Consider the following 12,392-nt stretch of genomic DNA (forward strand, 5'->3'; position numbering starts at 1 on the left):
GTACACAGTAGGCGCTCAGATAAAACCCGGGCCCCGGTACACAGTAGGCGCTCAGATAAAACCCGGGCCCCGGTACACAGTAGGCACTCAGATAAAACCTGGCCCCTGGTACACAGTAGGCACTCAGATAAAACCTGGACCCCGGTACACAGTAGGCGCTCAGAAGTTGTTTCATTGGCTCCCTGACAAATCCAAAAGATGCCGAGAGGAGTCCCCAGGGCTGTTAGTGATGAGGTGAGCGCCAGGAGGAAGGGAGGCAAGAACCTGGCTCATAACTTCTGAGAGCCACTGGCAGAGCCAGGGATGGGAGAGGGGAACTGAGCCCAGGCGTTGCTGAGCTCAGGTGACCTTTGAGTTGTTAGACCTCCAGCTGCCCAGGAAGCAAGTGGGTGACCTGGAGACATGAGCCCAAACTAGAGGGGGTCTCTCCCTTAGATGCCAAGTCCTGGTGGTCTTCCTGAGGATTTTCAAGCTTGAAACTTCTTATGTGCCATGAGGTGTCCTTGTGGCCACGTGGGCAAAGGCGTCAGCATGGCTGATACCCACACTGCACAGGGACAGGATGGGAGGCAGAATCAGTTGGCTCCAGAACTAGGGGGCTTTTAAGAGCAGGAATTTCATTTTCATAGATGATGAGCAGGTCATTCTTAGACTCGAGATCATATAGCAAAGGAGGGAAAAGCCAGGCCAAACCCCCCTCCCTCAAGGCCCTCTCTGCTTAAGCCAAAGATGCCCCCCACCAAGCTGTGCACATGCACGTGCCCTTCCTTTATTAGAGGAAATCTGATTAGTGGATTTCAGGCTCCTTAATGCAGCCTGAACCGCTGCCCATCTCCAGGCCTGATCCATAAATAGTTGCATTGCATTCCCCACGGAGCACAAGTGGCTGCCAGGATCAATCAGACAATCTGCAGAGGCTCCTCCGGCTGATACATCCCAAGAGGGGCTGCGGCGGGTGTGAACTCTGCATCTGCCATGAGGGTCTTATTAACTGAGGTGGGTGAGGCAGGGTTGATACTCTAGGGATACCTTGCTGTTCCAAAGCAAGCAGGGTGGGGAGGAGGGGGCATGGGAGGACAGTGTGTGTCTCTGCACACAGCCTCTCACTGCGATCCAGGGCTGGGCTGAAGAGCTGGCCCTCTCGGGCTGTAGGAAACACATCTCTGTCCCCAGCTCTCAATTCTGGGTACCCTGGAGCTTGGCATAAAGCAGAGGCTGCTGGGCATTTGTTGCCCTGATTAATAAAATGGATGTGGAGACAGCATAGTGACTGGTGGCCAGGAAATGGCATTGGTCACCTATCCCCACCCAGTGCTCAGAATAATTGGACATTCACAGTCAAGGGACATTTGTTGGACCCAGCTCTTCTGTCTTCTTAAAAATAAAGATAAAAATAAGATATGTGCTCTTAAAAACAAAGATCACAATGTGTTGAGAACTCGCTAGCTGTGAGACCAGGAAAGCCACCCAGAGAGGTCTCCTGTCTTGCACTTGGAGATGAGATGGGACTCGCCTGCAGGGCGGCTGAGGTTACTGGGCTGGAACACCTGTAAAGTGTCAGCACAGGTCAAGGGGCAAAGCAAGCCCTGGCCCCTGGGTCTGAGGACTCTCCCTCCACGGCACAAGCCTGTCCCTGAAGTGCACGCCCAGCATCCCCAGCTTCTCCATCACTGGAATCGTTGGGTTTCCGCAGATGATCTCTGAAGCACCCTCGGGCTGTAGGATGAGCATGCCTTCCCAGTCAGGCCCAGTTCCAAACCTGATGTGGTCACTTGTGCCCTGTGTGACTTGGGCAAGTGAGGGGCCCTTTCTGTGCCTCTTTCCTTTTTGATGAGAAAGAGCGGTCCTCTCTGGGGTGAAGTCATGCACGAGGCCTCACGGATCCGACAGAGGCCCCAGGCCCCCAGTGTATGCTCAGCCAATGTTGATTCTCTTCTGAGTGTAGAGGGCACGCTGCCCTCCTCTCTCCACCTAACTGCCCGCCAGCCAGGGAGCGGTGCCAGCCGCCACACGCTGACGGTGGAGACGCTACTATACAGCCAGCTCCCTCCCTGCGGGAGCTAACTTTAGCCCAGTCACATGGAGCATTAGTTGAGCCTGTGCCGAGAGTTTACAGATCCCTGCGGAAGGTGTTTAAATATTTTTCCTTTTCAGAAGCCTGGTTCTCGCCTCTGCCATTTTCACCTTTGTGTGGCAGAAGGTATTTTTGCAAACGCAGCCGAGGTGGCAGCAATTTCGCAGCGTGACGAGGCGTCCCTGCACACGCCACTGCTATTTCGGGGACGCACAGGTGTATCATTTGTATCATTACGGGTGCTGTCAACTCCCAGAGAAAGGGAAGAGAGGACTGGGTGCTTCCAGACGCCTCCAAAGGGCCCCCAGGCACTGGCGCCTGCCCCGGAGGCCTTCCTGGACCCCAGGCTGTTCTGAGCCATGGCCTTGAGAGCTCGTCACTGCAACAGCATCTGCCCTCAGCACTTGTCACTGTCCCCTGGAGCTTCCTAAGGACAGGGTCTGTATCCGATCCATCTGTGTCCCCGGCATCCAGCACAGCGCCCAGCACAGAGTCGGGGCTGGGTAACATGTACCAAATTGCATTACCTTCTGGTGGCCTCTGGAGGTACACGGGCTTCAGAGAGGGTTTTCTGCCTCTGCGCTGCTCTCTGCTCCTGTCACTTGCTGGCAACATGAGACCAATGGGAGACGGGAGGTTTGGGAAATGGAGGCCTATGGGATCATGTAGGGGCTGCAGGAGCCCCGACAGCTCAGGCTGGGGTGGGGCAGTCCCAGCAGGCTTCCTGGTAGAGGGTACTTCAGTCTGGCACTGGTCCCCAGGTGCCTCATACAGTTGCTGTGAGCATTGAGCCAACGCAAGTGATGCTTCTGGGATGTGTCTGGCTCACAGCGGGTGCTCATCCAGGTTTAAGTCCCTTCCCATGGGCAAGGAGGCAGGTTGGCAATTAGGCCTCTTCCACATTTGACAAATGAGGAGACTCTGGCACAGAGAAGTCCAGGGATGTGCCCAAGGTCGTGGAGCTAACTGTCTGTATGAGGGAACACTACACAGCTCCTGGGTCCCCCGAGCCCTGGCCCAGGCCGTCCTGAGTTGCCCAGGAAGCCTGATGCAGCTCAGCAACCTGGATCTTCCCACTGGTATCTACAAGGGGTACTGGGACCAGGCAGCGAAACTGGCAAGGTCCCTTCTTACATGGAGCAGATATGCTAATGGCGTAGATGGGCAACCAGCCAGCGAACCAGCAGGATAAGCTGAGAGGATGATTGCAGGGAGATGATCAAACAGAAGGCAATGATTAGGAGGCAGTGTGTGGTGCAGGGGGAGCACTTCGGGATGCATCGGTCAGGAAAGAGTCCCCAAGGAGATGGTATTTGAGCTGAGGCCTGAATGACATTTGTGGACCCAGAGGCAGAGCATCCAGACAGAGGGGACAGTGGATGCAAAGACTCTAAGGGCGGAAGAGCTTGGCATGTTCGTGGAAGAGCAAGGTGGCTGACTTGGCTAGGGTGTGGGCAGCCAGGAAAAGAGGCACAAGATCAGATCAGAGGTCAGCCCTCCTTGGCCCCAAGGAGGACAGGAGGCAGGGCCAGGCCGCAATGGTCCCTGAAGGCACAGGCAGGACTGGACTTCCCTTGCACATTCACAGAAATGCACTCTGCTTTGTGCAGAGGAGGGAGCTGAGGCATGGAACGCCTTGTGGGATGGGTGTGGGGTCTCAGCACCCACATCCCTGCTGGCATCTGGGGCACAGGGACCTCGGAACTAGGGAGCTCTCTGATAGTATTTCTGATTCTGGAGGGGAAAAGACCCCCCGAGAAATGGGTGGCCAACTGAAGCAATCACGACACCATCACTGATGACTGTAAACAGGTGCATGGTTCAGGTCACGTTCAGAGGTCACAGCTGAGCTTCCCTTGCCACCCTGACCACCTCCACGGTGTCAAGGTTCACTCACAGGGACCAGAGTTTGGTGAAGCTCCCACAGCTTCTTCTGACACCAACTGGCTCCCAGGGCCTTGGGACAGGCCTGGCAGACACAATGTGGTCTTTTAGCACCAGGAAGTGTCCCCATTTCTCCAGACCTCTCCCATTGCCACTCCAATGCTTGAAAATCTCTTTAATGGTGGGTGGCAGGTTGAGTCATGGACCCTTTTTAAAAAATCATGTTACCCTTACTTTTTTTTTTTTTTTTTTTTTTTTTTTTTTTNCGTTTCGTTCTTGTCGCCCAGGCTGGAGTGCAATGGCGTGATCTTGGCTCACTGCAACCTCCTCCTCCCAGGTTCAAGCAATTCTCCTGCCTCAGCCTCCTGAGTAGGTGAGATTACAGGCACCTGCCACCACACCTGGCAAATTTTTGTATTTTTAGCAGAGATGGGGTTTCACCATGTTGGCCAGACTGGTCTCAAACTCCTGACTTCAGGTGATCCACCCGCCTCGGCCTCCCAAACTGCTACGATTACAGGCTGTGAGCCCCCATATCATACCCAGCCCTACCATTTCTATTTTTGATCACAAAATTATTATTTGCAAAAAAAAAAAATTTAAAAGTGACGTATACATTTAAAAACAGCTCCAATTCCTAAGGATTTTGCCTCTGCGGAGTCTGGCAGCACCATTTCAGCAGGTGGGGGGAACCAGCTTCAGAAAACACTGACTTCACACCCCCGAGTCAAGAGTTGAGTTCAGGGAAGCCATGGCAATGCAGAGGCAACGGAGTGTTCCAGGGAGGAGGTCCGCAGAAGCCCCTGAGGGGAACAAGAAGCACTGGTGCTCCCACCAGCCCAAGTGAGAGACTCTGTTGAACCATCATCCTCCCAGCAAGCTCATCTCTAGATGTCCTCCTGTGTTTGGACACTTCCCATGTTCCCACAGTGCAGCCCAGGATGGGATCAGGCAGATCTTCCTGTCTCCATTGAGCACAGGGCTCTGCCATAGGCCACAGAGCTGGTTTGGGATGTATCAGATTGCAGAAGCCCACACAGCCAGCCCAGGCTCCACCGGTCCCCAACATGTCAGCCTCCCTGGGCAAGCCACATTCTATCTGATCCTGGCTGGCTCTGACATGGCTCCAGAGGTACCTAGAGGGGGCCAGGAGAACTGCCTGAGCATAAGGTCAGAGAAGGTGCCACCTCCTGGAATGTCAGGAAGCATCAGGCTAGTCTCTCCCGGGTAGTGACAACTTGGTAGCCCCGAGGCAGCACTGGTGAATATTCCCACATCAAAGCCAATGTGAGCATGAGCACTTCAGGACCGCCATGCTTGTGGGAGGAGGTGGCTGGAAAGAACACCTTTTGCAAGGAGGCAGGCGATATTGGACAAGAACTCAGGCTGTGCCCTTGGGCAGACCTGATTTAGATCTTGGCCCAAGTACCAAGATGTCCAGGGTGAGGGCCCTGAGCTCCGAGCTTCAGGTTTTCCCCTTGCAGAATGGATGTAATGAAGTCTCCTTGCTAATCAGGTGGGGCGGGTATAGATGGAAATCTGTAATGTGAGCCAAATGTTTCACTCGCTATCTCTGACCTTGCTTTACCCAGGAGAGCACAAAAGAGTGGGCCTTGAGTCAGATGGTCCTGGGTTGGAATCCTGACTCCACTGTGTACCTGCTGTTTGGCTGTGGGCTGGTCACTTCGCCCATTTGAGTGTTGCTTTTCCCATCCTGAAGTGGGGATGGGGGCATGTTTTCATCTTGGCAGAGAGCCTGGCACAGACACGGATTGGATGTGAGCTGGTCATGTTTGTCTCTGTCCTTAGCCTTGAACATCGCTCTGTAGCAAGCCACTGTTGCTTCTCCTGACGCAGAGGTACCTGTGACTCCCACATACTCACAGTCCTGGGGACTCTAAACCCAGCCAGGCAGAGGTGGTAGCAGGAGAATCAAGGCATCAGAGAGGAAGAGGGGGAAGTGGGGAGAAACAAGGGAACTCCCTAAGTAGAAGGCAAAGTGAGCAGGTGGTCAGACAGATGGGAGAAATGGAAGGGGAGGGTTCGCCTAGAGTGAGGTTCTCTGATTCTGGTCCAGGTGGACACCTCCTTGGTGCTTCCACTCCAGAGTCCTACCTCTCCCAGACTAGACCTTAGAGTCCAACAGCCTCAGGACCAGAAGAGAGATATACATGTTCATTCTTTCTTGACACAAACATCTGTTAAGCATCTATTTGGCCAATTCCTGGTCCAGGTACTGACGGTACAAAGGTGAGGTGGGCACAATCCCTGCCCCCTGGGAGCTCACGTTGCCAACAGTATATGTTCATGTTGGCATCACCATGTTCATGGTTCATCATCGGCAACAAGGCCCCCAGGTCAGCTACAAACACGTCCTCTTCCCCCACCCCCTTGTGTCCTTGGCTGTCCTGACTTACAGCCAACCCAGCACTCATCTCTGCTAAGGCTTTGCCATCTCCTCTGGCATCATGGAAAGTATGCAGGAAGAAGATTCAAGGCCAGGTGCTCGGGACCACGGCTTCCTTCGCCTTTCCCTCTGTCGTCACCCGGGGCCGGGCCTACACCCTGATGTGATAGTTCTCCAGTCTCTCCCAACCCCTCTCCGTTTTCTCTCACAGGCCTCCTCGCTAATCAATTTCTCTCTGCTGGGTTCAACTGCATCTCAGCATCTTTACCCAGAGGCATTTGGCAATCAGACCTGAGCCCTCAAGAGCTGACAAAGAAAAATTATGGCATCTAAGGGGCTGACAGCCAGACAGGAGAAGAACAGTTACACCTAGAGAAAGGGCACCCATATCCTACTGGTTTCTCAATCAATCGGGATGAGATAGATTAGGCAACAGTAACAAAAGATTTCAGAAAATTAAAAATCAATGGCTTAATACAGCAAAGGCTTATTTCCAGCTCATGTGAGTCAACAGGTGGCTTTGCAGGTGACTCTGTTCCCTGGGTTCCTGCCAGGCAGGCCAGGCTCCCCTGATAACAGCCTCATGATCCCTGCCAGGGGAAGGGAATGTGACAAATGCTGCAATGGTTTTGGAAGCTTCTGCCCAGAAATGTCCTACATCACTTCCAATCTCGTTTCCTGGCTGCAACATGTCACATGGTCACGCCTAGGGAGTGCAGTTTGGCTTCCCACCTGGCAAAGACTTTTGACTTGAGAATCCTGTGCCCAGGAAAGCTCCCCCTCACCTGGGAAGGCAAACGAGAGAGTATGCCACCTGAATCATGCACATCTTCCAGCTGAGGAGATGACTCGGGAGAAGACTCAAACCCAAGAACAAATGAGACAGGAGAGGCCACGAAATGAAGAGAGATGAAAGGGGAAAGACACCGTGGTGAGCAGCAGACCTTGATGTGTGAATAAATTAAATCGAAATGAATAAGGATAGACCTATCTCAGACTGCACAGTGGAAGTGCTGAGTAAGGGCTGTTGAAACAGGAGGTCCAGACTGGAAGGGGAAATTCTAATGACAGGCTAGGAGCTGAGGGGAGGGGAAGTTAGACGTTTTCCAGAGTCTCGTCCTTGAGGGGGAGGGGAGACAAAGAAAATAAAAGAACTCTAGAAGGCTCACCTTTTTAGAACAAAAAAGAATAATCATGGAAGAAATAGAACATCTCGTTGTGTGAGGGAGGTGGCACGTCGTTTCCAGCTAATAGGAGAGAAATCTGTGTCTGGTTATGTAAGCCGGAAAAGGAGGTGCCCTGAGGGCAATGGGAGGATATGGTAGGGACTTCCAAATTAACACAGGGGAAGAAATGGAAGGAATAACAATTTAATCAGACCACAGAAAGCGAGAGAAAGAGAAAGGACAAAAAATGGCAAAAATCAACAGAAGAATATTGTAGGAATTACATTTATCAATTAATTAATAACTATAAATGAAAAAGAAGTGAATTCTCCCATTATAAGACAAATACTGTCATATTGGATTCAACAAGCAAAATATCCAAAAAAAATAATGATAATAATAAGCCACAAATTCAAAATACACTGAAAACAAAATCATTTTTAAATATTTAAAATAAATGGCTAGGAAATTTTTACAGGAATAAAGTAAGTAAAAATAAAGTAAGACTGACCAATAGCTCAAAAGCATTAAAAATATTTAAATGTGATTAATTAGAACATTATATAATGAAGCACCCAGCACTTTGGGAGGCCCAGGAGGGACAGGCACTCATGTGGTCAAGAGTTTGAGACCAGCCTGGCCAACATGGTGAAACCCCATCTCCACTAAAAATACAAAAATTAGCCAGGTGTGGTGGTGGGCCCCTGTGGTCCCAGCTACTCGGGAGGCTGAGGTTCAAGGAGAATCGCTTGAACCTGGAAGGTAGAGGTTGCAGTGAGCCAAGACTGCACCACCGCACACCATCCCGGGTGGCAAGAGTGAGGATGTGTCTCAAAAACAAAAACAAAAAAAAGCGTTATGCAACAAAGCAATATATACCCATAACTGCACACTTCTGTCAGAAATGGACAGAAAATACTAGACAGGGAAGCAGCAGTGTGCTGTATCACATGCCTTTTGATTGAATCCTAATTTGAACAAATCAGATTTAAAAGGCCATTTTAGGAACAAGTAGGGAAATTTGAACACGAGCAGAGTTTTAGAAGGCCAGAGGACATTGTTGTTCTTTTCTCATGTGCAATGATAATAAGGTTACCTGGGGAAAGTGCCCTTTGTTATTAAAGACGGATACTGAAGCATCTAGCGGTGAAGGTCCATGAAGCCTGTCATTAACGTGTAATACCCCAGGGAAAAACAATACGGCAACATATGCACAGTCATTGCATCTCTGCAATGTATACGGTGTTCATTATACTTGCTTCTCTGCTTTTCCTTACATCTAAAATTTTGCAAAACAACCAGCTTCAAAGAATGGCATCAGAATTGAAAAATGCAACAAATAGATGTGAATATCCACTGATACACAATAGACAGAGTGCTTTTGTTTGTTTGTTTAGAGACAGCGTCTCACTATGGTGCTTAGGCTGGTCGCAAACTCCTCCAAACCACTCAAGCGATTCTCCTGCCTCAGCCTCCTGCATAGTTGGGACTACAGGTGCATGCCACACTACACCTGGCTAAAAATCGGTATATAATAGAAGCTAAAGAACATTTTACCAAATTCAAGGACACAAGAACAAAGTTTTGCACAGGCCACATGCTCTGGCCATATCCCATAGGAGTAGAATTAAATAATTAAAAGGGAACAAAACAAGAAAAATGCTTTACTTAAAAATTTAAAATATCCCTACATAATCCTTGGATGGCAGAGAAAAGCGAATAAATCTATTTGGAAAACAAAGAAAAAGAGAATGTTTCCTATTAAAAGATAGGGTGTGAAGTTAAGACTGCTTAGAAACAGCCAGCCTTAAATGCCTTTATCAGAGGAGGAAAAAAGACCAAACATAGCGTGATTTTACTACTTGTCTCAAGAAACGAAAAGAAACAATAAAAGAAACAAGAAAGAGGGAATTCACAAAGAACTGAAATTGATGAAATAGAAAATTAAAACATAGTGTAAAGAATAAGCAAATGCAAAAGCTGGTTCTTTGAAACGGCTGATAAAATAGAAAAACTCTCGTGAGTCCAATTATGGAGAATGAAGAAAGACAGAGACTGAAATGAGACAAGATTAGGAATGAGAAGGCAGACATAACCAATGTAACTACAGATACAGGGAGATAAACAATAATTATGAGAGAATATTATATGCAACTCTGTGATAACAAATTGAAACCTCAAGGAAATGGATGATTTTCTAGTAAAAGTAAATTACCAAAATCAATTCAAGGAAAAAAAGAGAAGGAAAATTCTAACAGACCAATTACCATTTGGAGAAGGTGACTGGAGAGCTATCAGTGAAAGGCAGCAGAATCATACAGGCTTACGGCTGAGATTTACCTCGCTTCTAAAGAAATAATAATTTCAATGCTGTCCAAGCTATTTTGAGCCATAGAAAAAGGTAGAAGAGAGACTCCCTTATTCAGTCCATGTGTCTTGAATAACTTTACTACAGGTAATACGAGATAGTAGAAATGACACATGTGATTTCTACTTGTGAATATACCTTAAAAGTTTCTAAATAAAATGCTATCAAACATGAGTAGAATCCAGTAACCTCTCAAAAACAAAATACATTATCCTATTAGGTTTATTCTGGGAATGCACTGTGTGGTTGAGGACCCTTGGCCCTGGGAACACTTTGGAGGATATTGCCACCCCTCTTCTCCAGGCATCTTTTGCCACGACAGAAGTAAGTAGATATTAGGCAATGGTCACTAGTGCTTTGATGAGCTCAAATTAACAAGACTGGAGAGATCTAAGGCATCCAATGGAGCTTTTTAGGAAATGCCAAGATTTTATATGGAAATTGTACTGGGTTTATTTCCAAAGCTGGCTCTAAACAATAATACTGTTTCAGCATCTTTTATACATCCCATAAAGTCAATTCCTTTCCCTTCTGATTTGAAATACACTGTGGGAAAGGCTAAGGGAATTTTCCTGTTTTTGAAGTGAGCAGCAGTGCACAAGTCCCTATCCTGAGCATGAGGATATATATATATAAATATATCACAGAATCCTCTGTAAGGAGAAACTCTGTAGGGAGGTGACAGTATCAACACTGAGGCTTGGAGAGGTGCAGTGACTTCCCAGGACATTCAAATGGCAAGGGCAGAGTCCAGATCTAAACCCAAATGAGACTGGAGGCGAAGCCCAAACTTTCAATGGCAGACTGGGAAGCCTCCCATGTCCTCTGGTGACTTCCCGGTTACGGAAGACTTCCCGTCCATTTATTCAAAGCCAGGTGGAACACAACAAGCACTGAATTAGGTATCAGGAGACCTTGATTCTGTTTCATGCTCTGCCACCAGCTTGTTGGGGGCCTGGGCCAAGACTTTTAAGACTTCTGCCCTTCTGCAACTCCTGAGTTCCTCATAAGGCTTGTCTCCCTAGTGCTCTCGGGTCATTGTCCGTGGTGCTAATGGCGCTCCTGCCTGAGGGCTCTAGCTTCACTCTCTTACAGAGGAGCTGGCTTGGGCAGCTGCCAGGAGCACACTGTGATCAATCAGCAGGTTTGAAATGGCAAACTAAATTCTAAAGGTGGAAGGAAGGAAGAATTCTTTATTGGTTTGCTGGGTCAGTGCCAAAGGATCTTAAAATTCTTTTTATTTTTTTCTTAACCAAAAGCCATGTCTTTAACAATTCTCATCACCTGAACTGAATATCTCATTTTTTGGACAAAGACCTAGCATTAAGTTTCCACTTAATGGAGAAGTGGAAGAAATGGAGTGTTTCCTAATTTCTAAAGCCCTTTCTTTGCTCCTCACAAATCCCACTGTTCTTTCCCCCAGAGGGAATCAGTATGCTAAATTTTGTGTTAATTACTTACTTTTGGTCTTTATCATTTGCCTGTGTTTCCACTTGTGTATATATTCTTAATAAATACATTGATTTGCTTTTAGAACTGCATTTAATTGGAGTCATATTGCATGTATTCTTCTATTCCCTGCTTTGTTCCTTCAACATTATGTGTCTGAGACGCATTCATGTTGCTGCATATTCACCGTTGCTTAGTATTATTCTACAGAATATGCCATAGTGTATCCATTCCAGTCTTAATATGACATATGGACTTTGCCATTTTTTTCTATTATTAGGAATTATGCTATAAACATTCTGGAACATATGTTGCACAAGACTTTCGGTTTCGTTAAGGTATGTACATGGTAGTGGAATTGTTGGGTTACAGCCTATGACTAGTTCAACTTTACTAGAAGTGGTAGAGACTTACGGTGTTCACTATATCACGTTCTCTCCTCCTCCTAAGGGAGATATGACCCATTTGCAGCTGGTTGGAGTCATGTAACTTGCTCTGCCCCATGGATTCTGAAGATAAGTGGCATATCCTTGCCAGGTTGAATATTCTCAGTGTCGGACCCTCCTCCTGTTCCTCCATTTGTGACTTGTCACTCCATTCTCTTTACAGTAAATTTTGATGAACAAACCTTCTTAACTTTCATACAGTTGTATTTATCATTTTTTATGGCTAGTGCTTTTTGTGTCTTCTTTAGCATATTCCCTATGCCAAGATAATAAAGATATCTATAATGTCTTCCAGATGCTTTAAATTTTGGCTTTCATGTTTACATATTTACCTAGATATGTAAACATGGTGTGCGGTAGGGGCCAACATCCCTTTTTCCCTATGGTTACTCATTTTCCCAGCACTATTTAGGAATTGTGCATCTTTTCTCCACGGGCATGTGACAGCGATATGTCACGCATTGAGTCTTCATATCTGCATGGTCCATTTCTGGGCTCCACATTAGTCCACTTGTCTATTCCACACTGTCTAATTGCTTTAGCATAACAATACAGTTTGATTTATTCTTCAAGAGTATGTTAGCTATTGTTGGACCTT

Source organism: Cebus imitator, unplaced genomic scaffold (assembly GCF_001604975.1).
Source record: "Cebus imitator isolate Cc_AM_T3 unplaced genomic scaffold, Cebus_imitator-1.0 Scaffold284, whole genome shotgun sequence".
Lineage (NCBI taxonomy): Eukaryota > Metazoa > Chordata > Mammalia > Primates > Cebidae > Cebus > Cebus imitator.